The 26,290-nt window shown below is 35.7% G+C and overlaps 1 protein-coding gene across 2 annotated transcripts in view; it reads right to left on the bottom strand.

Annotated features, from left to right (window-relative positions):
• OXR1 (oxidation resistance 1) overlaps window positions 1-26,290 on the bottom strand; it is a 431,786-nt gene that overhangs the window by 344,940 nt on the left and 60,556 nt on the right. The gene's annotated exons all lie outside the window — the stretch shown is intronic.

The raw sequence follows: 26,290 nt of genomic DNA, 5'->3' as shown, positions 1-26,290 counted from the left end.
TTACATGAATGGTATGAATCTACAATATGCACAGCCTTAGAAGCAAAAAGTTGTACCTCATTTATGTAAACTCAATCAAAACACAGCCTGTAAAAACTGGAAAAATAAATAAATAAATTATAAAAAAAATCAGAACAAAGATTCTAATTAATCCATAGAAGATATTAAAAAAATTCTTGGCCTGAGTTATGATCACATCCTAACCTTTAACAAAAAATCATTAGCTACAAATAAATCTAAGTGAATGGAAATTTATACTTAGTAGCACAGGGGAGGGAAAGTCAGAGTATATATATTCACATTACACACATCTTCACAGGTATTTACTGAGCATCCACTATATACAGGGTGCTATAGACTTGAGCCAATTTTTCTTAAGGTATAAAGAATTCATGTACTATACTAGCACTTGAATGAGTTCTGGTCCTTCAATTCAAGAAACATTTACAGAGCATGTACTATGTGCACTAATGCTATCAGAGGCACAGGTTGGACATAAAGATCCATGAAGCATGGAAAGGACAATGGCTTCACTCTCAAAGAATGATTTATGTAAAAATGTCATTTTAACAAAATAGAGAAAGTGCTATCAAAAGGGCACAGAGCAGGCATATGGGAGCATATAAGAGGGGCTTTCACACAGTCATAGGGAATTGGGAAGGATCTCTCAAGGAGGAATTCCAAAAATTGTTATTATTAAACTTAGTTACAAGTTTCAAAAATAATCCCAAATCAAAATGGATTAGAAAAGATAATTTGTTTATTTCTCATATAAATAAATCTCAAGTCCAAGGAGAATACAGCAGCAAGTCTAAGAACTCAAAGGATGTGTCTCCTTCTTTCTTGCCATTCCCCATTCTCAACACGTGCTTCCTCTTCAAGGCCTCAGAGGCTGCTGAGCTCCAGGGACTGTATCTGCATTCTAGCCAGCACAAAAAGAGGAAGAAGAAAAGAAGGACATGTCCTAAAATTTACACATGACATTGCTGTTTGCATTTTATTGGCCAGAGCTTACTCACTTGGCCACTATCCCTCAAAGGAAGACGGGAAAACACAGCTATTTTTTAGGCATCTGTATGCCCAACTACAACTAAGGGGTGTCAATCAGTGAGGAAGGCGGGAAGTAGAACTGGGAGAAAACCAGCAGTGTCTGCCACCATGTTTGAAACTCAGTGACCTTAACTTATGAGGCATTTATGATTTTGTACCTACTGCAAAATGTCAGACAAGGGACAGAGGGGAGGTGAAATAAGCCAAGTATTTGTTGAAATTTGTACATATTTGATTTATAATTTTAAATATCAAGCTTCAGCTTTCTTCAATCATAAGTTAAAAAAATATTTATGGCACCCTATTTACCATGGTCAAACTGAGTACTAAGGATACAAAGATTAATTAACTATATTATTTACACATGAAAACTCATTGTCTTAATTAACAGAGGCATTTTTTTAAAAAAATACACTATGAAAATTGCTGTATGTGTACAAAGGCATGCACATTTAAGCTCTAATTTTAATGGATTCTAATTTTGCCAGATCCTGACTACCAGAGTGATTTTGACATGCAGTGGGATAAGCTAAGCAGCAATGAAAACCCATGTCCTAAATCATCTGCTTACACTCCAAAAGAGCCTTTCAGTTCTACCCTGTCCTTGGCCAACTGTTAAAGCATATAGACTTACATACTGAGAACATGGAAACTCCAAATTCTATCACCAAAATAGTTCTCTTCAGTCTTTCACATTCTGTATTGCCATATTTTTATCTAAGAAAAATATGTATGGAATAGCATCTGATGCAGTTCATTCTTCTGGATATACTTAATTCTATCTTTAGAGAGCTGTGTATCTGGATGTCATTAATTTAATATCTAATCCAATTTCTTTTACTGAATTAAACTTTGGAGTTTGTCCAGGAGTTCACATCCAGACAAATCATTAGGAAAAATAACAAAGAAGCAAAACCACGTTTATGAAATCCACTCTTGGGTTTGTTGCAATGTCCACCAAGAGAAAAAATGTTGCCTACATGAGTACAAAGTTCCAATATGAGAAAAAGATCATTAGGTTTCAATACTTGGAAAACTGCTATTCTGAATTTCTCATTTACTTTTGCTCTAGGATTTTAATGCAACTTTCTATACTTCTTTCCTTGCTTTAACTTATGGACAATTCTGAAATAAATTTGTGACATTTCGTTAAAAACTATGCAAGATCTCTGCATAGACCTCTAACTTTTTTTAAACCTTTCCCCCCATTTCTTGCCAACTTCAATTTTTAACCTGTTATTTTGATTAACAGGTACCCATATGCACACAAATATATACTGTTTGCATAAATACATATAAAATCCATTCTAAGTCTTTTTTGGAATGAGAGAATATAAAATTGAAGTCCACACTTCCAGATTTGTTTGCTTCTGCAGAATGTAAAAATAACACATAAAGAAACTGGATCCCAGAATCATTTTTGTGTTGTTCATCTCAGTAAACTTTGGGTGCCTATATCATTTATATTTTTATGATGTGATGTTTTTCAAAGCCCTCAGTAGTGGGCTATTCCTTTAAATGACATTAAAAGATTCATTACAATTTTTTCAAAGAAAACACCTTTAGGACCTTTAGGCAAATATAAATTTTCTGTTTATTTTTATGATTCATAATCCTTATACAAATCTTTGACATCAGTCTCCACACTTGAGTATGAATTTATAGCTTTCAGCCAAAATTCTAACACTCCTATGAACCACCATCTGCCCTTTGCCACAAGAGAAAAGCAGTTTATTTTCATGTTGGAGGAACCTTTTCAAAATACATGGAATGAATTGACTTTCCTTGAGTGCCCAGTCACAAACACAAACATAACTGTGCACTTTAGGTCACCTTTTTAGCACAAAGTTAAATAAAATAGTATTTTATTTATTTATTTATTTATTTATTTATTTATTTTAATCATTTTATTCAGGAATAAGACTTTAGGCTTCATACCCAGCTGAAAAAGATACTATATTAAGTTCATGTTGTAATTACTTTGCATTTGGTAATACAATGTCTAAAAATAACTTTACTAAAGTGATTTTATTTAAGAGAAGAAAGCATTTTCATAACCTAGTCCCATGAATGTGTTTGTATCATTAAAATCTTAAAATTCCATGAATATTGATTTAAATAACCTACTACATGATAAATATAGGTTTTGCATATCTCATATTTAAGATAATAAACTGATAAAAAGTTTCTTGAAATAAAAATCAAAATGCCTAAAGATTTTGACCATAAGCAACGTAAGTGCTAGGTATATATATGAATTATATTTCTTTGCTTAAAGATAGTTTGAATCCAAAAGGATAAACAAAAACATGACAGCATAATTTCAAACTGGGTTAGACCAATGCTCCACTGGACTGGTTTTAGCTGATGTATTACACTGGTGATACATTTGAAGTCCAACCAGGGCACCCCAAGAGATGATGGGCATAATATGAGCAATTAAGGAAAGAATAATGATAAAGATTCAAAATATATGTTAGCAAAACAAACTCTCAGGCAAATATTAGAACATTTCAAATTTTACTTGCTTTCTGGTTCCCCCATGAACTAACCCTATGGATCAATATTCCTTAACCTAAACTCCCTGTTCAAATTCAGCTTTCTTGGTTACCATGTTCCTTCCTAAGCCTGGCCTGCACTACCAAGTTCAGATTCTTATCAGTGACTCCATGTTTTCTTTCACTTCTAATCGTATGTAACAAAATTTTTCAAGGATCAAGGCAAGATGCACAGCATGTAGCTTGTAGTCATGTAGCATGTGGCCTTTCACATGATCCTCCCTTTGCCTGTACATGCATGCCCTCTGCTTCACTGGTTTCTCAACATGGATAACCTTTCTTCCAAACTTTCCAAATCCTCCATCAAGTGCATCCTCTTAGATTCTTTGATAACAACTTTTTTGTAATTCATGAAAACCACTAGAAAGGATGGTATAATTACTTGATGCTGATCTGGATTTCCTCTAGATTATAAATTCCTTGAAGACAGACAGCAGATCTTAAGAACCTTTTAAACCTAAGGCCTAGCACCATACCTGAGTCAGAGAAGGTGTTCAATAAATGTTGAAAGAATCCGAATAAACTTCTATACTTCTGAGGAATTTCTGGCATCATGACCATTGCCATTATCATTTCTCTAACTCTTACTATGTGGCAGGCAATATCAAATTCTTTCATTCATTAAACAACAACCCTTAGCCTGATACTACAAATTCTACTAATGAAATGTAAAATTCTGTAGAATGCTAAACTAAGAGAAAGATCTTTTCCTTTTTAACTCTAAAAATACTATTTCCTTAATTTGGAACCATACTTATAGGTTTGATGCTTCTAAAACATATGTACTTTTAAACTAATTTTTACATTTGCTTGAAGATTTTTTCTTAATTATGAAATGTTAATTATGAAAGATCCAGAGAGGTCCATTTCCCAAATCTGTTTTGCCTCTCGATTTTATTCAGAACGTACTCTAGTGATATAAGTAAATTCAAATTTCATTGTTTATATATGCAAAGTGGGGTCAATCCTGACATTCTATCTGTTTCTGTAATGATCACACAAAATTTCTAGCAGGAAGGATAAGGAAATACATCTCTCTAGAACAATTTAGATTAGGAGGGTGATTAGGAGCAGCATGATGTCACCCAAATAAAGGACTCAAAGACCTTCCAAGCTGTTCTTATACCCTATTGATACCTACCCTAAAATATGGTCTTGGCACAAGTTGAGAAAGCCCACACACTGCAACTTCAGATCAGCACAGATGGTAACCTTGGAGACGAGCTAATGCAAAGCTTTATGTGTCCTCTCACTGCAGTGCAGCTGTCATTTCACTTGTGTTAAAGTCATTTCATGGGAGGTATTAGTATTCAATTGAGCATGTCAGTAATTGGTCTAAAGTATTTATCACAGAGACCTGGTTATGTTTGTGATTATCCTAAACCTTCACTTCAGAAATACCCTCCATGTTCAAATTATAGGAAATATTTATCATAGCCAGAGAAATAATCAACTATGACTTTACAGTAATTTTTAAATAAATATTACTGTAAATAAATACTACACTAAAACTGAAGTTTGCAATTGTTTTCTTCAGAATAACTAAATATAATTCATTATCATTATAATTTTCTGAGACATTTTTATTTATTTTTATAAGAACTACAAAGACCATTTCTCTACCTGTGCACTGATCTCATCTTCTCCTAAACCTTCATGTAATCATAAGCTCCTCTTTGGGCTTTATCTTTCATGCCTGCCTCCTACTGGTTCTTTCTCCTCTGTGTCCTTGACCCTTTATAGCTTCTGTTTGCCATGACTTCAAACTATGCTTTTCTCCCACTTCTCCTCATTGACAGACTCCACAAAAGATTACTCTGTATCCATGCTTTCTCCTTTTCACTTCCAATTCTGTTCTCTAGTTTCTGACTCAGTGTTCTCATCACCAGTCAACCATCTAACCACTGAGGCCAGAGCTGTCCGTCAGACTCCACTCTGCTCACTTGCCCTGGCGCTCCCTCTCCTCCCTGACTCCCAGGAGCCTGAAAAGCCCAGACTCGCCCAGCTCTTACAGTTCTTCATTGATCATGTCACCACTTTCCTATATTTTGCTATACTTCAAAGCTCTTCTAGTGGAACTTTCCCAGTAAATAATTCTCAATTTTTTATCTGTGAATTTAATCTTTTCTTCTTGACTTCCAGAATAATTATTTCCAATTAAATAATCAACAGTTACCAGATCTTGTTTTTGTTTTGTTTACTGCTCAATCATATATCTTAAAGTCATTGTCTCCTTTCTATTTCTATTACTCAAGTTTAAGTCCTTACTTATCTTTTGTCTTAACAAGCTTTTATCCCCCACATTTTTAAAAGCATTTGAACCATACATAAAATTCATAAGAATAGACCAATGTCCTAATTGGAAAAAAAAATAGCTTTTCTTTAAAAAAAATTTAAAAAAAAAAAAGTTCTCTGCAATTTAAAATCCTTAGTGCTTAGACTCGGCATTATCTGGTGAATGCTTGAACTTCCCAGGCATTGTGCTCTGGACTACATGGCTGCTCGGCTGCTCCTTGCTGGGTAGAAATGATTGCACTGATCTCTAACCCTCCAAACCACATTACAAATTAATTTCATTAAGGCAAAGCACTTATACGTGCAAATTTCTTGTTTAGAAAACCTCTGAAGACTCCCTATCTAAATATTACACATGGGATCCTCTTCAACATGGCCTGTTCTCTATTTTCTGGCTTGTGTCAACCCACGTTAGATTATTTCTATTCAGTGAATCCATCTCCACCATCCACAGAAAGCCTAGCACAGCACTCTGTACTTTGCAGACAGTCAAAAGTGAAATTGAATTCTCAGTTCAAAACTTACATTTTTCAGGTGTACAAAATTGTACTCAAGGGTAGCACTAAATAAATAAGCATTTTTTAAAAATGTGATCTATCTAAATGGGCTAATGTTTTTAGAACTTACAAATTTTGATGAGTCACAAAAGGTTTGATCCCATGTGGATCACCCAGTAAAAATGACTGCCAAAAATCAGTTTAATTAAAACCAGAAAGAAACAAAGCAGCAGATTGGAATTTAAAAAATACTTAGGCACATTAAATTAATCTTTCTGTGTTCTCAGAACATAAGTATTTTAACATTCAGAATTAACTAGGGAGAAGAGAGGGAAATCATCCTATGAACACACTGCATTTAGGAATATAATACAGTATATAAAATAGATTCATTTTGCCCAAACACTGCTTCAAGGCCCTTCACAGCACAGCCTCGGTCGCCTTATCAATCTTCTTCCTGAACTTCCTCCACCCCTTCTCCTCCCCAAGCCCTGGCAACATGTGCTAGTTTCTCTTTGAATAAATTAAACACTTCCCATGTCCATATGTTTCAGAATAAACAGATTGATCATTATGTTCCCACTTCCAGAAATGTCCCCTTCCTTCTTGATCAGAAAAACTATCAGTCTTGCAGAGTTCAGTCCTACAACTTAAAACTTGGAATAATTAAATCTGCTTCACATGTTACACATATTTCTATTGGAGTACTTATCAGATTTCCCTTTCGTTATGGTTTGCATGTCTGCAAAAGGTGAGCACTGTGTGTTAACAGGACATGATGATATTATTTAACTATGTAAGAAATAGTTATCAACTTAAGAAATATTGAATTTGAAGTTTCTGGGTATGGGGGTGGGAGAACATCCTTTTGTTATAACAAAAGAACAGACAAGAGAAGATATGGCAATATTTATGTAAAGTATGATTATTTTTAGATCTTTTAGAAGATGTGCCAAAGCAAAAGAAATTCAATAGTTACTAAATCACTTATTTAATCGGGGTCCTACTAGTTTCTCAAGAGCAATAATTATACCTTGCTTTCTTATTCTACTTGCTATTCTATCTAGCATCGCTTATTATCAAGAATAAACAACCAAAAAAACACCCACTTGATCCACTAAATTGATTATAGTTGAATTGCTATATTATTATTGTCATGCAAATTGTTGATTTTTCTTCTGTTTGACATTGAAGGCATCTGCATGAAAGATACAGATTCAAAACAGGAGAAAAACAGCCTTCTGCCAGAGAAATCTTAGAGGATAAGAGCTTTATGTAATAACTAATCAGCCCAGTACTGGACAATACTTACTTCTTAGGGAATATTGCAATTCAGGAGTGAGGCATTGTTCATGGATAGAAATTTCAAGAAAGATATTTGCACACCACTCTGCTTAGGCAAATGCTTTCTTCTTTAGGGTATTATTTGAAAACACCCTACATGATCAATTCACTTCTCTTAACAAGTCTCTTTCACTGAGACTGGAGAAGAACTGACTTTTCCCTAACAGGCTTTGGCTTTCATTCTGCCAGACATGCTTGATTCTAAGTAAAAACTAAGGAGCTGCCACCTTTTGAAGCTAAACAGAAAGTGACTCCAACAGCAGAGAGCAAGCCAGCATTGGCCAAGGTACCCAGCTCCTCCTTGGAGAGATGATGTCACCACCAGCAAAAAGAACTGGGAACAGTTCCTAAAGAGAGTTTTCTTAGCTGATGAGTTTCTTCACAGCAACTTCTTCATTGGCCCTTTATTTTTTAAATAAAAATTTGCCAAAATCACAGCCCCAATATTTAATGTCCTAAAACTTCATACTCCTAAGAAATGTACTGTCACAAACCATGACTCCTTGGATAATGACTGAATGCTTTTTTTTTTTTTTTTTTTTTTTTTGAGGAAAGCTCTATGATTTGAGAACTGCATGCCAGGCATTTCACTTCTCCACATTTCTTAAGGGCCCTTAAATTTTCAGAGTGACACAAGTACATAGGTTCTAGTTTAACATCACCTTTACAGTTTAACACTTCGACATTATATCGGCCTATCTTTGGATGCTTAACATCCTGGCTATTTGTTCTTGTCTTCTGATAAGTTGACATTCATTTATAGAAGGTAAAAATTCATCAAGGAATTTGTAGTGAAAATCTGTTTGCTAAATTTGTCAATAGTTTTTGTTTGTTTGCAATTTACTGGAAAAACTGCTGAAACCTCATTACCAAGAAACTCCTTCATCTGTGAACATCAAATGATGGTCTTTTGCATAGCGTTTAAACCTTTTGTAGCATCCCAGACTTGCAGCGGAAACTCAGCTCCTTTACCAAATGGTCAAAGTCTTTCATCTCCTTCTTCAGATCTTCAAAGACGTATGGTGCTTTCAGTAGTATGTGTTTGGTTTCAAAGATTCTCTATCCACTGCAGGAGATTCTTCTTTAGATTTTAAACATACTAATAATCACACTATTATGTTGTTTTAAATTTTCTTACATATAGAAAAATATCCTAAGCATTGTGGATAGAGGTCATTTCTTTTATGAGTCCATCTTTCTCCATAGACTTGAGTCATCCATGCTTCTTTTAATGAATGTAACTTTTTGGTCTTTTGGGCTTACTCTTCACATTTTATACTACTTAGAAGACACTGCTGTAATCCAATCAGCAGACATTCTACATCCTCCTACATGGACTCACCTATCATTTAAACATTTCCATTTTTGTACATATAACACTTTTGCAAAATTGTATAGCAAATATTTGTGTATCAAGAGTTCAGATAGTTACAGTTATCCATATTGCAAGAATATATGTGTTTAATGGTCTCCACTGTGCAATCTTAGAGTAAGAAATAGTATCCAACTTATCCCTCCTAGCTTTCACTCGTGTCCCTTCCATAGTTTCTACACAATTTTTATATTACTTATTCATTCATCTAATGTTTACTGAGTACCTGCAATGTGTCAGGCACTGTGTTAGGAAAATAAGAATTAATGAAGTGTGTTCCCTGCTATCAAGGATTGTGCAGTATAGCAGAAATAGACAAACATAAATACAGGAATATAGTAATGTGTTATAGAAACTATGACAAATGTTCTTATAAGCACAGCTGAGGCACAAAATGAAGAGCAGCAGTTTCCTCACATAAAGAGTAATTGCAAGTTTGAGCCCAACCTTAGCAACTCAGTGAGACACTGGCTCAAAACAAAAAATAAAAAGGGGTTAGTTATGTTGTTCAGTGGTAAAGTGCCCCAGATTCAATCCCTAGAGCCAAAGAGAGGGGTTGGGGAGGGGGAGAGAGAGAGAGAGAGATAAGACAATAGGATACTTGACACAACTTTTGAAAGATGACCACTTAGATGCAGAGATTGCAGTATTAACCAAGGCACAAAAGATGTGTGAAAGACATGTACAGGAACAGCACAGTGGATCTCAGAATACAGAAGGAGAGGTCAGAGGTTCATAGTAAGAGGTGAGCCACAAAAGGTTTATAAGGGCCATCTAACCTTGCACCTTGACTGTATGGAGGGATGAGGAAAGGAACAGTACATGATGTCTGCCATAGGCAGCTGGGGAAGGAACAGCTCATCTCCATCCCAACTTTGAGCTACCCACTTCCCAACAACCAGGGAACCGGAGTCACTTGTGACATCTACGAGCACTCTAAGAGTGGCCTGTTGCTGTGAGAAGTGGGTTGGTAAGCAATCTCCAACAAGACCCTATTCTCTGAAAATGGAACACCAACCACTTTATACCATGTAGGGTAGCCTCTAAACTACGAGTCAGCTGCCTTACATTCTTGGGAATTTATTAGATAAGAAAATAGAGGAAAGTCCAAATTCGTACTTTGTAACTTTGACATTGGTCATTTACTATTAACTAGATTTGAATCCCCATCTGGGAATCCATTTTTCCTAACTCTGGTGTGGTCCAAATTCAGGCCAATATTTATAATTTACTAGCAACATTGATTGGCACATGGCCCAATCACATTGAGATAATTATGACTCTCCTGATGGGAAATTTTAGGCTTATTTTTTTGCTTGCTGTACATTAAAATTAAGAAGTGACACAGCTGCCATGGCAGCCAGCATCTTGCTGTCATGCTGACCCTGAGACTGGAGCCAACACAGTAGAAAGCAGAACTGAAATATGTCTAGGCATCAGTTCCCATGGACATTTTTCAACCTCCCTGAAATCCTCAAGTGCCATTAGTTCCACTTTGTTTAAGCAATATGCGGGGAGGGGGTGGGGTAGTGTCTTCTGTTACTTTCAAAGAGAAGAATATTATACGATAAAAAAATGATTCCAGGAGCTATGAAGAGCCTTGGCAAGATTTTAAGGAAAAATCTTTATCTGATTTAAATGTTTAAAATATCATTCTAGCAGCACTGGTGAGAGCTGTTGAAGAGTCTGACAGAAAGCAGGAAGACAACAATCTATGAAAGAAATGATATGGAGCTAAAAGAAGGTACCCAGTGTGAAGACGTAGTGTTACAGGAAGAGAAACAGAAAGATACTCAGAGACCGACTGGACTTGCAGAATGAACAAAATCAAGGAATCTAATGTACTCCCAGGTTTTTCTCTTTGCTGGGTTGGTAGGTATTGAGGTCATTGTTTTGAATGAGAAATATACAAGGTAGAGTAACATTTAATAGGAAAGAAAATAAATTAAGGGTTTGACGTGTTGAGTTTCAGTTGCCTGTGACATAACAAGGTGGGCATATTAAGAGGGAATGTGCCTATGCCAAGCTGAAACTCAAGTTCATAGTTTGACCTGGAGCTTCACTTTTGGCAGTGATTAAGGGAACCAATAATTCAATGCAATGGGCATTGTCGAGTTAGTCAAATTATTGGGTAGAAGAGGGCTGTGTCCAGCATCAGGAGTGCTTCCATAATTAGAGGCAAAGAAAGATAACATAGGAGGGGAAGCAGAGAAAGAAAATGATTGGGGAAATGGAGGTGAACCAGGAGGAATGGTGTCATGATGTCACAGTAGGTTTCCAGGAAGCAAGAGCTCAACAGCATTGAAGATAGTGTGGAGGTCACTAACAGGGAGTATTTCCACCTGGTTATAACACTTCTCAGAGAGGTAAAAGATGTCCTAAGTTTGGAGATTTGATGTGAAGTGAACAAATTTACAGGCTTAGAGTAGTCTACTGTTTCCAAGAGCTCGATTTTAGAGGAAGGGGAGGGCCCACAGCAGCAGTTTGCTTAAATGCATACCAGCCAAGGGTGGAGACAGGAAGGGGCATCTGAGGGGCAGCATTTGCTCATTTCCTTTATGTAAAGCAGCTCCCTATGGTGGGGCCATTTCAATTTACCATGTGACATTAGGGAAAGTAAAGTTGGAAGAGATGTTCACAACTGGCTCTGGGGAGTCTAAATGGGGCAGCTGAGTGCAGCACAAGGATGACTGTGGCAAATAACTTGAAGCAAGGCAGAGGGTGAGAAGAAAAAGCCAGCGGAAATGGAAACAGAAATACATAAAAACTACAGAAGAAGCAAGAAAATGTTGGGAGATAAGAGACCACATCAAAGACAGATGGATGAGCCTGGCTCACATAATGGGAGAGAAAATTTTTTTTCTGAAGCTTGAGGAAAGAAGGGGCTCTTGAATGCAGATAGAGAAAAGTTGTTGGTATAGAAATGGGAAATTATGGCATTTATGAGTAACCAACTGGTCTTCAGATCATTTGAGAACTAGGACAGATGATCATTTGGTTAGTAGTCAGATTAATGGAAGGACAGGGCTTTCAGAAGACAGAAGAGCTCATGTGGGTAAATGAGAAGAATACTAAACATACACCTGTGTGTGTGTGTGTGTGTGTGTGTGTGTGTGTGTGTGTGTGTATGTGCACATGCGGACACACTCCTCCAAGGCTCCTCTCTTCCCCGCTAGACTGAATTTCCTCTACAGAAGTGACAGGATTTTATTTATCTCTGTTCCCCTGACATACATTCTAGAATATTTAGTTGCCTGTCAACATTATTTGCTGGTAGATATGTATATAGTAGATTACTTGATTGAACAAGTGAGTAAATCAATATGTGGGTATCACTAAAAGGATGTTCTATTTTAAATGCCTTCTTTCTCATTCTCACTTAAGTTTCACTAGCCTGAATTTATGTAACATATTTATGGCATTTGTGGTGTTGTAGACACATTAGATCACTTACTTATAAAAGAATGGCCTTATTCCCAAGATGTAAAGTTAAGTAATAGTGGTGATTATTAAGGAGATTATACACAGAAGAGACGTAGTAATGAAGCCAGAATTAAGGACAGGTAGTTAGTGTAGAAATAGGGAATCGGGTCAAATCGAGGAAATGAAGCCATGAAGCCATCTGCCTCTGGAAGTTGGAGACTGCCCCTGGAAGACTGGAATGTCAAGGATCTCCGGAGTCCATTGATTACCAAATTTACCTGCCTTTATCAAGGACTGCAAGCATGGAGCTGCTAATTAATGCCCCCTGGGCCCTTACCTGCCTGAATCACCTTGGCCCTCCCCCTGCCCATGGCTTTTCACTTAATGCAAAACCAGGCCTAGTCACGTAGGTAGGAAGGAGAGATAAGGGGGGAGAGAACTGGAGAACAAAAGAGAATTTAACCTATAAAAGATGTAGGGTGCGCTCACTTCTTGGGACTTTAGAACATCAGCCATGGCCCCCTTCTCCCTGCCGGGAGAAGTCTGTATTATTACTTTGAATAAAACCTGCTTAATATGCTTGCCTTGGCGTGCTTCTCTAGTGTTCAATCTTCAACATTAGAAGGAGCAGAACTTGTCACTGGTAAACGGTGGTATCAGTAACAATATTGGAAAGCTGACTAGCTTTTTAACTTTTTTGCTTCTGTAACTGACAGACCTGCCAAGAACAATTAGAAGAGGAAAAGTTCATCTGGGGGATCAAGGTTTCAGAGTCTCAGTCCACAGAAAGCCAGTTCCATTGCTCAGGGCTCGAGATGAGGAGGGTGTGGTGGAGGAAAGCAGCTGGGAATGTGGGACCAGGAAGCAGAGTGAGAGACAAGGGCAAAACATCTACTCCAAAGGCAAGCCCCCTGGGACCCACCTCCTCCAGTCACACCCTACCTGTCTACAGTTACCATTCAGTTAATCCCTATCAGGGGATCAATGCACTGATTAGGTTAAAACGCTAATAACCTTATCATTTTGTCTCTAAATTTCTTACATTGTCTCACATATAAGCTTTTGGGGAGCACCTCATATCTAGATCATAACACTCCTTTTTTAACTAATTATGTAAAATAGAACCCTGAGTAGCAGCAACTGAAATATTTTCAATGCTCTAGGGTCAGATAAGATGTCCAAGTTTGGGCTTATCATTTAATATCTTCACACACTGTGTTTATATTGGCTGACTTCTGCATTATGAATACTGTGAGTTTGCCTAATACATCCTTGAGATTATAGTAAGATTTGCTATAACTGCTTTGCAAATATCAGCAAATGCTAAATAATACAGAGGTTTTACATGAAAAGTGTGTGACTCCAACACTGCATTAGGTTGTATTAGGTAGTATAAACAAAAGTCATTGCTTCCTTTTGGGTTACCTGGTGTGTTTATTTTCTTCATTCATTCACTCATTCATTCAACACACATTCAAATGCCTAGCATATGAGGAACACAGCAGGGAACAGGGAGAAAGCTGTTGCCGCAACATGATTTATGTCCTAGTGGAGGAAAAAGAACTCAAAACAATAAAAGGATATATAAAATCAAGAAATTACAAATGTTATGAATAAAAACAAAAGTGAAGCAAGGGACTGGGGTAATGGGTCTGATATTTAGGATATGGTGATAGGGAAGGCCTCTCTCAGGAAGTGATTCTTCAGTAGAAAATATAAAAGGGAAAAATATAAACTTTCCTAAAGTATTTATGGATTTTGAAGGATTTTAAAAAGTTGTATCAAAAATAAAAGTAGGGTGTTCAGCAGTTCTGGTAGGACTTCTAAAGCATACTATTTTATGAACCTTTGCTTTCTCAAGTGAAATAACAAAGATAATTTAAGTGCTTCCTGGTGACTCGAGGTGGCAGGTCATTATTATGATCTATTTAAATCAGTTTTCCTTTCTCTTCCCTCACTGACAGCTGCTCAAATCACAACCTCCCAGCTGACAGCTGCTAACCACCATGGTATGAAAATCAGGGTTATGGTTAAAAGGATTTGGAGAAAACAGTTAAAAATTTTGAATGGTGATTTTAAGGCGTGTCTACAGAAGAGCTTTTGGCTATAGGTTTATAAAAGTCTTTCATCAGCTTAGAAAGTTGTGTTTTGTAAACTGACTTTAGGTATATATAAGTACAAAAGATATGATTCACATTTCGGGTCATGCAAACTAATGTTGACTTGCATTTATATGTGATAACTGATTTATATTTATGTGTAATATGTGCAGTGCTAACAATACTTCAGACTTTGTTATGAGCACTTTGTTTCCTTTATTCCTTCAAAATCTCTCAGTTTTTTTTTTTTTTTTTTTTTCTGTAAAATAGGAAAAGCAGCAGTACTTCCTCAGGGTTTTGCTAATAAATTTATGATATACTAAATATTACACTTAACAGAGAAAGAAATGCATTTTTTACTAAAGGGAAGAGAGAATAAGACATAAAGGCCCTGAGGCAGAAATGAACTTGGGTTCTAGGTTCTACAAGAAAGCCGATAGTATCCACTGACCATATGTACATCTAAGGAGCAGTACACACTATTGTCCAGAATAGTTATTAATTACCTGTTTTATCTGTACTTTTGTTAAATTTATCAATGCCTATAGTTGTATACATGCAATAAGTGAATAGCTCCCAAAAAGCAATATTTCAAATGAGTTTCTCCGTGTAGAAGCAGAAAAATATAAATTCATTATCGAAGGGAAACATGAAATATGAAATAAAAATCTTTCTTCATGACTTAGAGAAGCAACCTTAAGAATAAAGTAGAATGGAAATCATTTTTGTTTGTTTAGGTAATGTGTGTAAATTCCATCCTTGGATGAGAGCAACTTGGGGGATGAGAATACTGACAGCCCTATTTGTTAACTAATTAGACAGAGACCAGATATTAAGTACGAAAGGGAAAGAGAAACAATGTGAAAACAGGCAAACAGATATTCTCCTCCAAATAGGAAACCTTTCTACAGAGATCAAGGACCAAAAATCATGTTTTAAAGAATAACAAGTTATAAAGCATGAAGCTAGGAAATAATGAAAGTTCATGCATTATACCTATAAATTATTTCAGGCATAACTGAACTTAAAATGAATAAAATGAACTGAAGAGTTCAGGATTTATTCTCCTAAACCTATAAAACATCAAATTAGTTATTAGCTTTTAGATATTATAATTTTATGTCTTTATTATTCACAATTTTAAGTACTGAAATAATATTTCTTCTGATAATGCTTAAAGGCAGACAATATGGAATTCTGTTTATAATTCAACATAAGAAAAAGGTGACTAAGTACGTTTCCAACTGAAATTTAATACTTCCAATCCTTTGTTAGTTGGAACCTTATATTTTCTTTCCTTCATACCTTGAGTGAAAAGATTTGACTTCAAGAATATTTATGTTTGAAACTCCAAGACATTTGACACTTCATTACAACCAATTCTGACCATGTTTCACGAATTTTTAAAGTCAATCAGTAGATGTGAGACGTTGTTCTATAATGAGTTTTCTCTGAATACATTGCAAAGTCAATGGCTAAAAACATGGGTTCTATCCAAGGATGGTGTCCATGTCTCCTGTGATCCCAGGTTATTCATTTAATAATGGCAAACTCAATCTCTGGTTATGGAACAACAAACTTCAACTAGATCATCCAGTTGGTGGCATAATGAATGAACTACTTCATAATATTTCAAGAACTTTCTGAGTTTTCTTCCCTCCCTCTATATTTTTTAGTTTATGCTGGTTTCACATTTTATATAACCTCATGTCCAGTTTTCTTATTTTAGTCAGTAAGAAGAACATATCTAGACTATAAAATTATTTCCTCATAATAATAATTTTTGCCACACTGTATTGATTCATTAAATAATATGCCATATGATCTTGTGGCCTTAGAAATACACAATTAAAATCTCATCTGGAAACAACAAAAATATCCATGAGTTATATTTGTACATCTATGTTGATTATGAAACTAAATATTTTAAGTCATGCTTTACAGTTCAGAGATATTTCCCAATTAGAAAACTAAGCATAGATGCTTGATATTAAATTTACACTTATAAAATGTAAATATAGTTGTATTTACTAAAGATTTATAATATTCTATCATTATGAAATAGTCATTTGCCTAGCAAAGTCTGAATTAGTCTCAGGTCTCTTGGTGATGGCACAAGCAACTGGTTTATCTCAACCTTTTCAAGCATCAAGGAGTTTTTACGGTCCAGGCTTTATTATATGAAGTACCAAGAATTGAAGGCATTGCTCCCAAATTTATCTACCGATTCACTGCAATTTCTATAAAACTTTTGACTTTCTTTTGCATTTTTTTTTAGAGAAATGGAAGTTTGTCCTTAAGAGTATATGTAAATACAAGAAGTCAGCATAGCAAAACAATCTTAAAAAACAACAAAGTGGCAAACACTTTTATTGCCAAAACTCACCTAAAAAGGTACAATAATAAAAGCAGTGTGGTACTGACATACAGAGAAATACAAACTTCAATAAAATATAATTGAGGGTCCAGAAGCAAATTCATACATTAGAGGTCAACTGATTTTCAAGAAGTGTGCCAAGAATAATCTTTTCAACAAATAGTACTGAAACAACTGAATATACACATACAGAGAATGAATTTGGATGCCTTTCTCGCCCTGTACAAAAATTAATTCAGAACAGGTCACAAATTTAAATGCAAAAGCTAAAATTAAAAAAATGTTAAAAGAAAAATATATGTGTAAACTTTCATCAACTTAGACAACTTGTTATAGATAAAACCCCTAAAACAAGCTACCAAAGGGAAAAAAAATAGTTTTCTCCAAAACTAAAAATTTTGTGCGTGAAAAGATACTTAAAAATAATATAACCCAAAAAATGGGGAGAATATTTCCAAATCATGTATCTGATAATGGTCTAGTACTCACAATATATAAACTTACAATTCAATAAAAGATGAAAAACTCAATTAAAATTTGAACAATCACCGAATGAAAATGTTGGCTAGAAGGTTAAGAAATGGAAAATGTCATACATTGCTGAGGAGAAGTAAAATGGGATAGCTGCTAAGGAAAACATTTTGGCAGTATCTCAAAATAATTAAACCCTATGACCCAATGTTCTACTCCTAGGCCTCTGCACAAGAGTATTAAAAACAAAAATCATACAAAACTAATACAAAAACTTAAACATGATTATTTATGGCCAAATTTTTATAGACAAAAAGGAGAAGCAATTCATTCCATCAACTGATACATGAATAAGCAAAATGTACTGTGTCTATGTAGTAGAATATTATTCTACTATAATATATGATACATGGTACTGCATGGCTGAACCGTGGAAAAGACTATGCAAAAGAAGTCAGAGAAAAGAGAACATAATATGATCTCATTTATTCAAAATGTCCAGAATAGTAAATTTGTATAGAGAGAAACAGATTATGGTGGCCAGGGGTTAGATAAGGTAGGTGTGGAAAATGATTTTTTAGGTGGGGAGGGGGACACGGGTGATGGAGATGCTCTGGAATTAGATAGCAGTAAAGGTTTTATTGTTTTTCAAATATACAAAAATCACTAAATTAAAAATGTGAGCTTTAGGTGTGCCATATACCAATTAAAAATTTAAAACATGATTTAGTGTGTTTCCAAAGGAAATGTAAACTCTACAGACATACATGGTAGGTTTAAGGCTCAATTATAAGGTCTAAAGCCTCCAACATCCGATTTTTTCTTTCTTAGTTTTTCCTACCCTCAGCCTTTATATGGTTTAATGTATGCAGTTTCCTTCCAATAAAAACTGTGGGCACTGGTAAAAATCTAAGGAACAATATCTTTATAAGGAACAATAACTTGTAAAAATCAGTAACTTGGCAGTAAGCATCGCAAGCATCTTAACTATATTTGACAAGATCTTGAGTGTCATCTTTCCTTCCATAATATTTAAGGAAGTGAAGATCCAGGAGGAAAATTCCACTTACATGAGAAAATATGGCAAAGATAGATTCCTCACACCGTGTTCAGCTCTTATTTTGAAGCTGTAACTTATCATGTTAGCCTAATATTTATCCTGATTATCTCTCATATTTGCTTCCCAATTCTTTATCATGTGACTTGTTTATAAATTTCCAAATTCACTTAAAAAGTTGTCATTTTATGAAAACAAGAAATTAGTACATGTGGGATGGGGAAGAAGGATAGATACACATATGCACATACTGTGTTCTTTATAAAAAGTAAATATTTTTAAAAAAGCATTTCCTCAAAGACATTCTTTATAGTACTTCTCTCTACCAGTAACAAACAATAAACAATTTGTCAAAATGGAGTTTGTGGCATCTTTCTGTAGTTCCTCACAAGCGATTTAAAGCCATCATTTATTGTTATATTTGTATTATAAAACTAACACACAATCTACTTTAAATAATTTTATGATTTATTTCAAATACACTTCTGAGACACAAACTGCAACAGGTTTGCAACAAAATTAAATGTATCTGTATAAGTATTTCAATGACAAATTAATCGATGGAAACTAATTTTAATTGCTAAATCATTTGAAGTAATGTTCAAACATTTCACTTTAATCAATTGGAAAATATCTAATTGTGTTTGCATAAAGTAAATTCTAAATGTTTTGTTGATACTAGACAATTAGAATACATTACTGCTTTTTGTCACTGGATAAGATGGTAATTTATTTGAGAATAGAAGATAAAGAACTTAAATATTTATAAAATAGGGCAAATGGAATTGGCATAGCAGTTCATACACAAAACAAGTAACAAGCAGGTCTTTAACAAAACAGTCATTCACAGTATTGAAGGGATTCTGGGCAACTCACCAACACAGCATCACTGTACTAGGCAAACAGTGCAACTCTAAAATCTACAAGATATTTATAATGAACTTGAGCTCTTGTTAGTACTTCATACTTTTTCCCCTTTAACTAAATCACTTAAAATAATCTGGTCATCATTTGTCAAGATTGGTCTGTGGATATCAGAGAAAATTTATTGTTTTTAAGTCCTTAGAAGTTGCCCAGAAAAAAACTATACATTTTTGTACAACAAATGTTCCTGATACATTTCATTATGGTCAACGTACTCTGATCAAATGTTTCAGGGCTCATCAAGATGCGAGTGCCATTAGCTCTTAATCCATGAATGGCATAGCTGGTAACCTCACAATCTGTGACCTGCAACAACTCTGTTGGTTCTCTACCGGGTTGGAAGGCAGGTGTTAGGAACACAAGCCAAAACCTAGGAGAAGCTCTAAATACCTACCAGTCATAAACTCTATTCATTAGGGGAAAAAACAAAGGCAAAAATAATGCCTTGAGAAACTTCTACCATAAGACCATCTTTATCTCTTCACTTATAATCTCACACGTGAATATGTTTTACTCTGAGGCAGGATGATTGGGAGTTCAAAGCCAGCTTAAGCAAAAAAAGCAAGGCACTAAGCAACTCAGTGAGACTCTGTCTCTAAACAAAATACAAAATAGGGTTGGGGATGTGGCTCAGTGGTGGAGTGCCCCTGAGTTCAATCCTGGGCACAAAAAAAAAAAAAAAAAAAACAACCAGGAAAAAAACAAAAATCATAACTCATTTTCCCTTGAAACAGGTTGGTTAGAGAAAAATTTTGAACACTGTGAATAAAACATTGCACTTAGTCCAAAAGATACATTTAGCAACACTTGGATACCCATGACCCTGAGGGTGAAAGTTTGTTCCAGTGAGCCCTCTGCACCACGTCATTGTGAAGCTGACGTGAAACAAATGCACAAAGAATCTCATTCTTATTTTGAGGAATATGCAGTTGTCTCATTCAATAGTGTTTGTTACAAGTCTTCAACTAAGTGCCTGACATCGCCCTAAGTACTATAAATTCAGGTGATATGTAACCACTAAATAATTCTTCAGCCTAGTGGGAGAAATAGAGAAAGCAATATGTATAAAGGCAAGAAGTACAAAACAAAATGGCAATTCAGGAATGGCACAAGGCCCTGGGTTCAATCCCCAGCACGGCTAAAAAAAAAAAAAAAAAACCAGAAACTAGAAAGAGTTGTGGCTCTACCAGACCATTAATTCAATTAGATATTTAAATTTCTAAATCATGACTAGGGAATAAGAAATGATCTCTTAGACATATTAAATATCCTGGTCTAAAATGATGGTGCTGAAGAATCTTGCTATGGAACTATTACTTCCAAGGGTTTTCTTTTTCCTATTACTTCCTTCCTTTTGGTCATTCATTCTTAACTCTAAAATGAAATTTTCATCCTCTCAATATATAAATTTCAGAAAGCAGACTGACTGACATTGAAGTTGATCATACCCCCAAATAACCAGCTTCCACAGTAGCTTTACAGAGATTTCCAAGAGTATAATTGCATCTTTTTTTGCTGATTTGATTTATTCTTGATCTTTAAAATAGGAATTTTTAAATCTAAAACAGGGTTTTTCTGGACAGGAATAAAAACAATCAAAGAATGAACATAAAATAATCTTCTCCTATATTGTGAAACAAAGGAAACTCACCCACATATATCAGTACAAAAACTCAAAAGGACTTAAAATGCTCATATCAGGACGGTCTTATGAGTCACGGCACAACAAAAACTACCATCTTTGGTAGAACTTGCATCCTGACTCCTTGGCACTTCAGAGAATCCTTCTTGAGAGAACAAACATGATACATAGACTTACTCCAATTTCATTTTTAAAAATATTTCTCTAGGAGTTCTGAGTAGGAAGTATAATTAACTGAGTGTAAGGCCCCCCAAAAAGGAAACCCCAACTCTGTCCCATGGATGGACGGCAACCCCAATCAACCGCAGGAGGCGTCACTTGATGCAAACCGCAAGAGGTGTTTATTCCAGCGCGCTGGGACCCAACTCCAGGAGTCGAGTCCCTAGCAGAAAATCTTGTAGGTTTATAAAGGCAGAAACCACACATCGGGAGGGGTCGCACATGAAAGGGAAAAGGGGGACAAAGCTGCCGGGAAATTTCAAAGGGGGTTCTGGGTTTGCTGATAACATACAACATGTTTCACAATGTTTTACAACAGGGCGTAGATTCTGGTCAATAGTTTCTGGTAATCATTCTGTTTGATCACTATCTGGCTATCTGGCTCAATTTACCCTTTTATTCTCTGTTTGGGGCTGTTTCTTGGAACAGTTTTAAGGGCTTTGTTCCCATTCCTGGGAGGGTGACCTTAGGGAGTTGAGATGACTGGGAGGGTGACCTTAGGGAGTTAAGATAACTGGGAGGGTGACCTCAGACAGCTTAAAAAAATGTCCATTCTTTCATTTCCCCATTTTCTTTTCTGGTAAGTTCTAATCATGGAACTTCTGTCTCTATATACTCTTCACCAAAGCTATTTCCATGGCAGAGGGACTGGTATTATTGCCTGAGCATTAGTACCTGTACAGCACTTATTCTTTCCCTGATGAAGGTGACTAGGCGATTTTAGGCAGGCAAGAGCCGAGGGGGCGGGCCACCAATTAGCAGCCCCTTGTTTGCAGTCCTTGATAAACAGTCCTTGATAAAGGCAGGTAAATTTGGTAATCAATGGCCTCCAGAGATCCTTGACATTCCATTCTTCCAGGGGCAGTCTCCAACTTGCAGAGGCAGATGACCTCATGGCTTCATTTCCTCGATTTGACCCGATCCCCTATTTCTACACTAACTGCCTATTCCCAATTCTGTCTTCATTCCCCGCTTTAGCTTTAGGAACCCATAACTGCTTGTTAAGGAAATGAAAAGGGGCGTCGGTCATTCTGGCTGCTTCGAAGCTGAATGGGGGCAGCGAGGGGCAAGCAGTTTGGAGTTCCTTCTTTTTAAAAATCGGGTCAATCGAGGGGTCCCAGGAAGAAGCCTGGTTGGGGAAGAGCAGGTTGTAAAGTCATCTGGGGGTGGCTGCTTCTATGATAGAAGAACAAAAAGACATGAGTACTGAAATGAGATTAGCACAAAGTAAATGTTGCAGCATCTGAAACATGCCACTGAGTATCATGAAAATGACAGAAGTTAATCTCTCACCAGGAGGTGAAAGAACTGAGAAATTGTTCCCATAACTAGGCCTAGCAAAGGCTGGAGAGGACAAGGCCTTCATTTGGGGACTTTAACATTGCCATAGATGTCCCTAAAAAATATAGTTAAGCTACTTAATGTCATCTGATTTTGTAAAATATCCCTTTATTGGTATAACCTGTGTTTAGTAGAGATCTCTATACTTCTGTTACTTAGAAATAGATAATCATACTGGCAAACATAGATTAAGTCTACCTGTGTAGCTTAGGAAGGTCTGCAGGCCTTAAACTGACTAAAAACTTCTGACTCTGGCAGTTTCTCTGATAGTTATCAGGCTACATCTAAAGTTACATTTAACTATTATTTCCTTTAAATGCCCAAGAATGGCTATACTTTGGTTTTAACTGTTTTGCTGGGTGTCTAAGATCAAGCTGGTCAAATTGACCTGGTTCCTGTCTTGTTAAAGAGTCAGCTGAGTCCCACAGGGGTCACTCGTACAGAACTTAAGAGCGGCTCCTTAGCTCCACCAGTGACTTTGGTTAGGCAGGGTCTCTTGATGGGGTGACTTCCTTTAGAAACATCAAGGGATGTTTCCCCTTTTCCATGACCCTCCTCTGCAGCAGATGCACTGGATGATTTTTCATCCTCTAGTCAACAATCTCCTTGATCAGGAGGTTGTGTGACCCAGAGTTGCAACGCTCCTTAGAGAAGTTCTCTTATTCCCTGGGTTCAGGCTAATGTTGAGGGCAAGACCCAAATATGGACTTTTCTTGACCTCTGTATTTAACTCCAATTTCTAAGTTTGATCTTAATTATCCAGCAAGCCAGTCTCACCAGTCATAAATTAAGAGTAATGGGCTTTAACTTTAATGTCCATAACTTTACAGTTATTTACCCTTTTATCTAACTGGAGACTGCATTAGTACTGGAAGTTACCACTATCTATTCTATAGGTGATGGCTTATTATCACAAGTTACCTAGGTTGTTTGTTCTTGGAGCAGCTACTTCTGCAAAACATTAACAGGTAACAGTTTTACAAAATGAAATTAGCAAGAGTAAAAAAATATATTCAGCTTGTATAATAGCTATCTTGAATTTCGATTGAGAACTACATTCTATCCCCTATTTGAGATCACAGTACTTTTACAACAAGAACCAATCTTTTGACTATAACTTTAAATAAGCTGAAGTCTGGCTTATTTTGGAGTCACTCTAACATGCAGTAAGGTGGGAGGCAGAGCCTTATCTCAGGTAAGGCAGGGCTCTTTACAGATCTTAAGTGTTCTAATTCTGATGTTGATCTTTGCTTCTTCCTTAAATATCATTAAGTAGTTTACATATACTGTTTCCTGAGTCTATATAAACTTTATAATTAACACAATTTAACATAGTATCTAAAACATGAATCAAAGAAAGGCTGAAAGAGCTTTTGTTATTTCCACAATCCGAGAGTGCTGGGACTCGAACCCAGGCCTCCCGCTTGAGAGTCAGGAACTCTACGTACGAGATGAGCTAAATGGCCTGCACTGAGAGAGCTTTTAACTTTCCTTTTGTGATTAAATGGCAAAATGTTTTCATGTTTCTTTCATGTTTCACAATATTAACCTTTAAACAATCAGACTCTAATGTTTAGAAATACATTTACATTTGAAATTCTTTATCCCAGTGTAAAAAGTAACAAATTTTACACATACCCTATTGATAGCAGGTCCTATAATAGAACATTAAATGATAGAAATAAATCCCCAATAAAATTTACTCTTTATAAGATTAAGATTACCATTACAGACAAGTTTAATCTGGAGGATAGCAGAGCTTAATAAATTAGTTGCTTTAAAAACTTGTGGTCCTGAAAAATATGAACACATTTAATATACAACTAGTGACCATTTCACAAATACCTTGACACTTTTATCTTACCAAATTGAGTTTTTAAAGAGAAATGTATACTCTGTAACAAAGTACAATACTCTATAATAGTTGTTTAATCATAATTGTATACACCCCAATTTTTAAGACTAATTGTTCTAAAGAATAAAACTTAATAGACACAAAGTTAAGAGTAAATTAGTGTTTCAAATCCTTGTCATTTTACCATGTCATTCTACCATATAGATTAAACTTTGGTTTATATCAGAACGTTAGTATTTCACCTTAGGAAAAACCTTCAATAGTTTTAGCTGTCTCACATACATATAACCAACTTAGTTACACACAAACTTGTTGAAACTTGCCTTTTACTTACACAGACTTTCTTAGCACTTACTTAGACCCTCATGTATTTCATCACACAAGCACTTTCTTACCCAGAAACATTTCCTTTTTCCTTTTACTAAATATATTTCCATACCCAGAACCTTTTATTTTCTCTTTCCTACTCGTTGACCCCTTTTTGTTCACATTCTGAAACAACTCTTATGAAATTTCTGAATTTAGATAAATTACTCTATTTTAATAAGATTAAATATTCTGTTGTTTATAGTACTCTAATTGAAACACAGTTGAAACTTTTGGGACCCTTTGTATATAGAATTGCACTTGTTAGGACATACTCTTAGTAACCTTGTTTTTAGTTTAGTGATGACACAAAGCAAGTTTAAACCCTTTTATTTACCAACCTATGAAAACACCAATAATGTTTAAGTATGATACCCCATGGAATTCAAGGAGTTAAAAGTACTCGATGTTATTTAACAATTAGCATTTTAACTTTGTAAATTAATCAGATGTCTCTACAAACACATTAGAGTAATCCCATACATGTTAACTCTAATTCACTTATTCTGTAAAAACCAAGATATCAGACAAGTGTCCTGAACAGTATTTGCTGTCTCTTCCCTGTTGAAGAAAAGTCCTAGAAACAATTGATATTAGACATTTTATTAACACCAATATTTTATTAGCTTGACCACCTAGAGACTTGCAAGTTATTTTCAAAGACATTTTACTCTTATTAGTTTACCCAATTTGAACCTTTTTAAATCACGTGAATTAAAAGTATCTGGATCCATTTTTAAATTTTAATTTTAGGAGCGCTCAGTTTTGATACAGACAAAACATGACATCAGACAGCACAACATACAAATAACACAAAATCAAGCCCTTGTAACTTTATAGGTGAATCTCCATTGCAGTGTAACAGATGTTCAAAAACTCTAGTTGAATAAAAAATAGAACTGGTCAAAAAAATCATGAGCTCAAAAAAACATATAATTAAAAATATAGCATTTACTTTGCTGGAGTTTTAAAGACTCTTTTTACCTTTTCTTTCCCTGGGTTTGAGACTGGTCTCCTACTGAGCCTTTAGGCTTCTTTTATTTATATTTCAATGTAAGCCTGGACTGAGATCTGGAAGGATCTAACAGGTTTTAACAGAAACTCTGTGTCTAAGGCATTTTAGCCATCTCATCCGGACAGGTTGGATGTTAAAATTATGAGACCTTATTTTTCATTACTTTTGAGACTGAAGCTACTTTGCTAAGTTACCCTTTAGGGCTGTTGGGAGGGGGAGTCCAGAGAAGGAACCTTTGGGGTCCACCCGAGAGTAGCCCGGGCCCAGAACCCCCCAGTTGTTCCAACCCTTCCTCCACCTCCGCCACAAACACACAACAGAACCAGATACAGACGGGCGCCAATCTCTGATCCACCAATTGAACCCCATCAGCGCCCTTACCGAC

The sequence above is a fragment of the Sciurus vulgaris genome (assembly GCF_902686455.1).
Source record: "Sciurus vulgaris genome assembly, chromosome: 1".
NCBI lineage: Eukaryota > Metazoa > Chordata > Mammalia > Rodentia > Sciuridae > Sciurus > Sciurus vulgaris.
The sequence above is the reverse complement of the archived record's forward strand: the minus strand, read 5'-3'. Positions and strand labels throughout refer to the sequence as shown.